Genomic DNA, 8,136 nt, shown 5'->3' on the forward strand with positions numbered 1-8,136 from the left:
AACGCGGTTCACTTTCCTGGTAAACGTAGCAGTTTAATAAAGGACAATAGGATATAAAATTAAGCAAAATTTAACGGCCGGTTGCTTGGCATTCAGCCAAGAGCGCACCCGGCTCTTTCGGAGACCCCCTCTACATAGCTTTTCTTTGCATCAGCCTATAGTATAAGCAATTCTGCGTATTTAAACCTTCCCCCAAGCTAGTTTAGATGTTCCAAGGAGTCTTTAGCCTGGCTCCTCCTCGGGTCCACCCTTTTAGAGCATGCACATGGTTTGGCTGTGGTTCTAGTCTGCTCTTATTATCATCTTCCGCCTGGGCTTTGGTCCATGCTTTCTACAGACGGTAGGTGCTGACAGTTGGCATGTCAGTAGCAGGGGTCTTCATCATACGTTCACTGGATGTTATCCCAAGCAAGCAGGCAGTTCAGTTACCACAGGCGTAACTATATCCGCTATTTCACTACTCTAAGCTAATTTTATAGCAGAAATAAAATATATATCTTTATAGCAACGTTGCTTTAACATTATACATATAGCATCCACTTTCATATTGGTGAAAAGCCAGTACTTTAATATGTACGTGTAACAGATGGATTAGGGATCAGCACCTGTTGGCAAAATGATGACTTCTTTTACTAAGTACTTACAGATATTCTCAGAACAGTCAGAGAGAAAAGGAGAGAGATTTCTACCAGGCTAAGCCTGGGGAAAAGTCCAAGAGGCATGTAAACTAGCCACTGTCTCTCTTCTGTTCATCTTGTTTATAGGCATCTTCTACCACGGTGTGCTACTCATAGTGCACCAGTGGTGTGGAAGGTTTTCACTCTGAGACCAGCCATACCTCACCTTAGCGATCCTGGTTATAAAAGAGGAACGCTAGCTGTTAATGAAGTTCGGATCATTCTTTGCCTTCTGAACTAGGAGTCATTTTCATTGCCGTCCCTGCCTCAACAGCGACAAGTACTTACTACAGAACTAGGACAGAAGGGAGGACTTCTTTTACCAACTCATGGCTTCCCTGGAATCTAAGCCCTCAGCTCCCTTGATGTGGAGTACTGGAGGGAACACTGTACCAAATCTCATCATTAAATTGGTAGCACCGGACAAAGGAATGCCCGACTGCTTTTTAAGAGTTTAACATACTTGCAAAACGATGAAGGTGACCCTTTTCAATGGCAAAACCTTTAGTAGGTTTTTTCAGCATCATGTTTCTCCTGATACACTTATGAGAATAATGTGAAGATTAGGATTCAATATGTTTTCAGCCATCCCTTTCACGCCTATTATCTTTTGACACGCCTTCATTTTGCTTTCAATTCTACAGCTTCCCTCTGGTGTTTTAAATCAGGCGCAATATTTTGCTACTTCGTGGTGCCACTCTCTCGATCTACTGAAGAGGGCCAAGCAATGCCGGGCTGTCAGCAGGTCCCAGCCGTCGCTCCTGCTGGCCGCCCCGGGGCAGGAGCGGCCCCGGGCTTTATCTTTGTTAATTAGGCTCGATAATTAGTTCAGACTCAATTTTAAATGGCCTTGCATGTCATGCTCCTTTGCAAAGATGCTAGATTGGTCTTTGATGGGCATTCAACCAAGAAACAAGTACATCAAAGCCTCTGGAGGTGGCTGCCATGGTGGGTTTCCCTGAGCGGTTACAGCCCCAGCCCCGCTCCATGGTGGGTTTCCCTGAGGGTCACAGCCCCAGCCCCGCTCCATGGTGGGTTTCCCTGAGCGGTTACAACCCCAGCCACGCTCCATGGTGGGTTTCCCTGTGGAGCGACAGCCTCAGTCCCGCTCCATGGTGGGTTTCACTGAGGGTGACAGCCCCAGCCCCGCTCCATGGTGGGTTTCCCTGTGAAGCGACAGCCTCAGCCCTGCTCCATGGCGGCTTTCTTTCTTCCACAGGCCCTCTGGACCCGGGCCAGGCAGGACCAGAGCAGTGCCCCCAGCCCTCCAGGAGCAGACGGGCTCTGCCAAGCCCGGCCTGGGCACTGCCCCCAGCCCAGGGACACGCGGGTGCTCTGCCCGAGAGCCGGGCCCAGAGCAGCAGAGCTGTCACGCCCCAGCTGGTTCTGGTCAGAGGGAGAAGCCAGCAGCGGCCGTGGGTGCCCTGGGCAGCACAGGAGCTGTTGCCAGGGCCTGGGGAAGCACAGGAGTCAGCCTCTGCACGGCGACACAGCACGCAGGCTGCAGGGGACAGAGCCAATGGCAGCGGGCATGAGCACCTCTGCGGGGCTCTTTGGCTGCAGCAGCATCGGCCCCAAGGGCTGCTCCGTCCCTGCCTGCCTGCCTGCCTGCCTGGCTGATGGGCAGGGCCGGAGGCCTTGCAGAGCAGGGGCCATTGCGGGCACGGGTGTCCCAGGAGCTGCCCCCCGGCCCAGCTGGGCCCCACTTGGGGAGGAAGGAGGCTCCCAGCCACGGCATGGCTGAGCAGCCACAAGCGTCCCTGGGCCAGGCTGTGGGAGGGCGGCTTTGCCCTCACCTGGCTGCCGGGCACCAGGGCCCTCCTGCTTGCTGTCGCGCATGGCAGCTGTCGGCGGGGAGTCCCTGTCCAGAACTGCCACAGTCTCCTCCAGGTGCTGGTCCTCTCTCTCTGTGGGAGAAAGAGGAGTGTGGGGAGTTTGCAGAACAGGCCCAGGGCCACGAGGGCACTGCTCCCTGCTCAGCCCCGCGTGAGCCCTGCTCCCGTCCGCCTTCTCCTGCCGTCGTCGCCTCGAGGAACACCGCAGACGGCTCCGCTTGTTCCTCCGCCGATTCTGGGAAGGGAGAGGCAGGTGAGCCTGCAGCACAGGCCCAGAGCCCCGAGGTGTGGGGTTCCTCTGGTCGCTGGTCAGCAGCGTCCCTGCCCTGCCTTCTCCTCCCGTTGTCAGGTCGCACTGAGCCACGGCCTGAGCCCAGCGTTGCCTTTTGGGGCCAAAGGAAATCTCTGCTCCTGCCTCTGGCACAGGGCATTCTGCCAGCAGGTCAGGGAAGGCTGTAGCCCCCGAGAGAGGCGTGAGCAGTGGAGGAAAGCCAGCATCTCTCCAGTCTTCCAAAAGGGCACTAAGAAGGAGCCAGGAAACTGCAGGCCCATCAGCCTCAGCTCCATCCCCAGAAAGGTGACAGAATATCTCCTCTTGGATGTCATCTCTAAGCGTGTGGAATAGCAGGAAGAGAAAACTGGATGGGCTTAGCAGCTGTTCTGCAGGGCAAACAACTGAGTTCGCAGAAGAAGAAATTCATAAAATACGGGTTTATCCATGGCAAGGACGCAAACAAGGCCGTCCGCATGGAAACTGGAAAACACGTCAGGGTTACTTGTAGTTAGAGGACACGTGCCTTAGTCGGCAGCGTACGTGCCTTAATAATTTGTGGTAAGCTCTTGCCAATGAATTATTGACGTTAAATGCTTTGCACCAATAGAATACAATAAGCTATTGCTTTGCCCATTGAATAGGATGAGCTGTTTTGATGTAACTAGTGGCTTAGGATCACACTTTTTTAGGGGTATAAAACTTGAGAACAACTTGTAATAAAGAAGAAGCCGTTGTTGTCACTGCACAGGTGTATGTGTATGTCTCGTGTCCATCTCTACTGCGACAGAAAACCATGCTTGGCCAATCTCATAGCCACCTCTGCTGCACTGACTGGCTGGGTTTGTGAGGGGAGAGCAGTGGCTGTTGTCAGCCGGGACTCCAGCAAGGCTTTGTCCCGGCCTCCCTTATCACGGTCATGGGGCAGCTCAGGGACAGTGGCGTGGAGAAGTGGGCAGTGGAGCTCCAAACCCAGACAGCTGCGAGCTCAGGGGGCCGTGCTGGGGCCACTCTTGTTTGCCTTATTCCCCAGCGACCTGGCAGAAGGGACGGAGCGCTCCCTCAGCACGTTTGCGGATGGGACAGAAGCGGGAGCAGGGGCTGGTGAACCACACGGCTGTGCTGCCTTTCAGTGAGACCTGGACAGGCTTGAGGGTTGAGCAGAGAGGGGCCTCGTGAAGTTGCACAGGGGAAAGCCTCTAGAAGAGCTTGAAGCTTTGTAATTACCAGGCAGCAGAAGTTTTCTAGTATAGAGGAGTGTATAACGTCATCTTGTGATGTCCAGTCAGGGAAACCACTGCATCTCTTTATGTTAGAGGAGCAGTTTCTTGTAGGTATGTAAAGAAAGCCTTTGAGAAAAACACTGACTTCAGAAACTTCCTCTAATATTATGTTGGATTTCCATGATTTTCTGGAATGCCAGGCCAAGTGTAAGGATTCCAAAAGGAAAGTGAAAGCAAATTAATAAATCTACTTGTAGAGGTCAGAAGCATTTCCCGTTTGTTCCTCGAAGAAGTTGCCAATGTTACTTTTGAAATCCTTTCAAAGATCTAATAGGAAAAAGCATTGGCCCCAAGTGTTAGCCTGTGTTTCTGAAGAGGAATATGCTTTTTGTGTCAATTCAATGTTTGTAGCAGGGTTTGGTTTTTTTTTTTTTTTTCGTGTGTGTGCTTTGAATGTGAGTCTTTGCAGGACTTTGAATAATTCGATCATATACCCAAGACAACATTTTACTGTGTCCTGCTGTCCAGTGCTGAACAGGGTTGAGACAGAGCAGGTAGCTCCGTGTCTGTATGAAACTTGCAGGAGCAGCACCAGGAGCAGCAGCAGAGCAGTGCCCGATGGTTGCCTCGGGGCCTGGCATTTGACCCTGCACTTGCTGCAGGAGTCCCTGCCTGGTTCCCTGCTGACCAAACCTTCGCAGCCATCCCAGAACCTGGGTTCCCAAGGGGGCCGCCTCAAGTGGTTGCCAGGCACCTGAGGCCATGGCTGCCCAATGTTGGCTGCACGATGCTGATGTCAGCGTGGCCATTGTGACCCGTGCGACCAAGGCCACAAGAGGCAACGCTGGGCTCAGGCCGTGGCTCAGTGCGACCTGACAACGCGAGGAGAAGGCAGGGCAGGGACGCTGCTGCCCAGCGACCAGAGGAACCCCACACCTCGGGGCTCTGGGCCTGTGCTGCAGGCTCACCTGCCTCTCTCTTCCCAGAATCGGCGGAGGAACAAGCGGAGCCGTCTGCGGTGTTCCTCGAGGCGACGACGGCAGGAGAAGGCGGACGGGAGCAGGGCTCACGCGGGGCTGAGCAGGGAGCAGTGCCCTCGTGGCCCTGGGCCTGTTCTGCAAACTCCCCACACTCCTCTTTTTCCCACAGAGAGAGAGGACCAGCACCTGGAGGAGACTGTGGCAGTTCTGGACAGGGACTCCCCGCCGACAGCTGCCATGCGTGACAGCAAGCAGGAGGGCCCTGGTGCCCGGCAGCCAGGTGAGGGCAAAGCCACCCTCCCACAGCCTGGCCCAGGGACGCTTGTGGCAGGCGATGTGGGGCCCAGGGCAGAGGCAGGGCGAGGCGGGAGCTGCTCAGCCATGCCGTGGCTGGGAGCCTCCTTCCTCCCCAAGTGGGGCCCAGCTGGGCCGGGGGGCAGCTCCTGGGACACCCGTGCCCGCAATGGCCCCTGCTCTGCAAGGCCTCCGGCCCTGCCCATCAGCCAGGCAGGCAGGCAGGCAGGCAGGGACGGAGCAGCCCTTGGGGCCGATGCTGCTGCAGCCAAAGAGCCCCGCAGAGGTGCTCATGCCCGCCGCCATTGGCTCTGTCCCCTGCAGCCTGCGTGCTGTGTCGCCGTGCAGAGGCCGACCCGGACATCTGCGGCGACCAACTGGAGAAGTGCGGGCTCTGTGCCCACGCGTTCTGCCTGGTGAGTGGCTCTGGGTGCTCCCTCCACCATTGCAACGGGCAATTCCTGCCTCTCTCTCCTCATCTGCTCGTCCCCTTTGCTGCAGTTCTTTGCCACTCTACTTTCTCGTCAAGAGAACCGTCGTGTCGGACTCATGGGGTTTCTTCCTCGAGATATCCAAATTGCAGTCTGGCGGGCGGCACAAAAGGTGAGCGCCTGACAAGAGCAGGGAGATTTGTGCCAGGCGAGGTTTGCCAGAGCTGAGCCCAGACACTTGGAATGAAAGGCCTGCCCTTCCGGCCAGCTGGGGGACAAAGTCTGGCTCCCGGCAGCTGCACCGAGGCTCTGGCACAGGAGGCTCCTCCACCAGACGGCTCTGTGGGCTGAGGCCCAGCAGTGGCCACATCCTACGCCCTGCCCGGAGCCGTGGGGCTGCCTGGGGAGGCCCCGAGGCTGCTGCTGATGGCGCTGCTTGGCTCTTTCCAGCGCTGCTGCGTCTGTGGCCAGAGCGGGGCAACCATCATGTGTTGCAAGGAGGACTGTGACAGATGGTTCCACCTGCCCTGTGCCAAGGAGGGCGGCTGTGTCAATGTATACGTTACCCCATACAGGTACCTCCTCGCCCCTTCTGGCCACCCCTGTGGAACGGTGTTGCATTTCTCACTTTGCCCATCCATTTTCCTCCAGCTCCTTCTGCCCTGAGCACCGTCCAGAGCAGGACGTGGAGGCGACTCCAGAGCCGGGCACCGACTGCCCCATCTGCATGGAGCCTGTGGAGGATAGAAAGACCTTCCGAACCCTGGTGTGCCCAGCGTGCAAAAGGGCCTGGTTCCACAGGGACTGCATCCAGGTAGGAGCCATCCCCTCAGCCCCGGGCCACAGCAGGTGCCCAGCGGCACCAGGGCCTTGCTCACCCTGCTTCTGTTTGCCCTGCAGGGACAGGCCATGCGCGCTGGTCTTTTTTCCCTCCGCTGCCCCCTGTGCAGGGACACGGGAGAATTTCTTGTACAAATGTTCATCGTGGGGATCCGAATCCCTTTCAGGTTGGTGTCCTTCTGCCTGGCTCCCAGGACAGGAGGTGCAAGTGCTGTGCTGTGCCAGGCCCTGCCCCAGCAGTCCTGGCCCTGCCCTGTCCCGTGAGTCTGGGCTTCAACTTCACGCAGGACTTGGAAAAGCGCTGGAGAAAGAGCAGGGACAACCTGTACCTCCATGAGGGCACGACATCAGAAACTCATCAGCTTTCCCTTTCTCCATCAGACTGCCAACATGGGAGGACAACGACGCCTTTGCGGATCTAGGAGAGCGGCACAGCAGGTGCAATGCCAGGGACTGCCTTTACCCGGGAGGCAGGGAGGAGGCAGAGGAAGAGGGGTAAGTTGGGGAGCTGCACCTGAGGCTCTGCAGGGTACGTGTGTCACTTCAAGGGCTCAAGGGGGAAAGAAAGAGAAGAACGTGTCTGGACAATCCTGTGCTGTGGACACGTTGTCCATGAGCCCCTTTGCCTCCTCAGGCCCTGGGAACTGCTCCTGTGCTCCTCCTGCGCTGCTGAGGGCACCCACAGGCGCTGCTCTGGCCTGAGAAACCGCATACAGAGCTGGGAGTGTGACAGCTGTGCTGGTCTCGGAACGGGTATGAGGCAAAGCAGCCGGTGCCCCTGGGCTGGGGACAGTGCCCAGGCCGGGCTGGGCAGAGCCCCTCTGCTCCTGAAGGGCTGGGGGTTCTGCTCTGGCCTGGCTTGCCTCGGGCCTGGGTGGTCTTTGACATTCCTGCTTGGCCTTACAGCTTCCAGGGATGAGTCAGAGCTCAGTGGCCCCAGCCGGATCAGACAGTCAGGACTGGAGCCTGCTCATGGCTCCCCAGAATCTGAGGCCATCAGCCCCAGCTCCCGCACCCCGGTGCCATCGGGGCTGGATCCCCAGTCTTCCTCTGCAGAGCCCAGCGGCCGCAGCAGCCAGCAACACACAGCATGGCAGCAGTCTCTGCCGTCTTCCTCGCTGGCCACCAGCAGCCCCAGCACATCAAGGTCAACGTACAACAACTCCCCTGACTCTGGGGACAGGGTCCATTCCAGACGTGCTGGGCCCGGCCGCAGGCGAACCCGCTCTCGCCAGCCAGGTCGGGCCCCAGATGGACCCGTCCGACTGAGGAGTCGCCGTGACAGGAGCAGCAGGACAACAACAAGGGCTGAGAGGCCCAGGCGAAGGGAGACACCTTCACGGGCATCCCCCGGACGCAGCCGCGCCCGCCAGCAAGGTCGGGCCCTAAGTGCACCTGTCCGCCCCAGGAGTCGCCGTGACAGGAGCAGCAGGACAAGACCAAGGACTGAGACGCCCGGGCGAAGGCAGACATCGCCACGGGCATCCCCCGGACGCAGCCGCGCCCACCAGCAAGGTCAGGCCCAGAGCCCACCTGTCCAGTCCAGGAGTCGCCGTGACATGAGCCACAGGACAGCAGCAAGCGC

General features: G+C 57.5%; 1 long non-coding RNA gene across 1 annotated transcript; it reads left to right on the forward strand.

The window, feature by feature from the left end:
• The first annotated feature begins 6,928 nt into the window (after positions 1-6,928).
• LOC137465996 (uncharacterized) lies at positions 6,929-7,885 on the forward strand. The gene is made up of 3 exons (XR_010994934.1): positions 6,929-7,046; positions 7,186-7,304; positions 7,458-7,885. It is a non-coding gene; the product is annotated as an uncharacterized lncRNA (long non-coding RNA).
• Positions 7,886-8,136: the final 251 nt, after the last annotated feature.

The sequence above is a fragment of the Anomalospiza imberbis genome, unplaced genomic scaffold, assembly GCF_031753505.1.
Source record: "Anomalospiza imberbis isolate Cuckoo-Finch-1a 21T00152 unplaced genomic scaffold, ASM3175350v1 scaffold_126, whole genome shotgun sequence".
In the NCBI taxonomy this organism is placed as follows: domain Eukaryota; kingdom Metazoa; phylum Chordata; class Aves; order Passeriformes; family Viduidae; genus Anomalospiza; species Anomalospiza imberbis.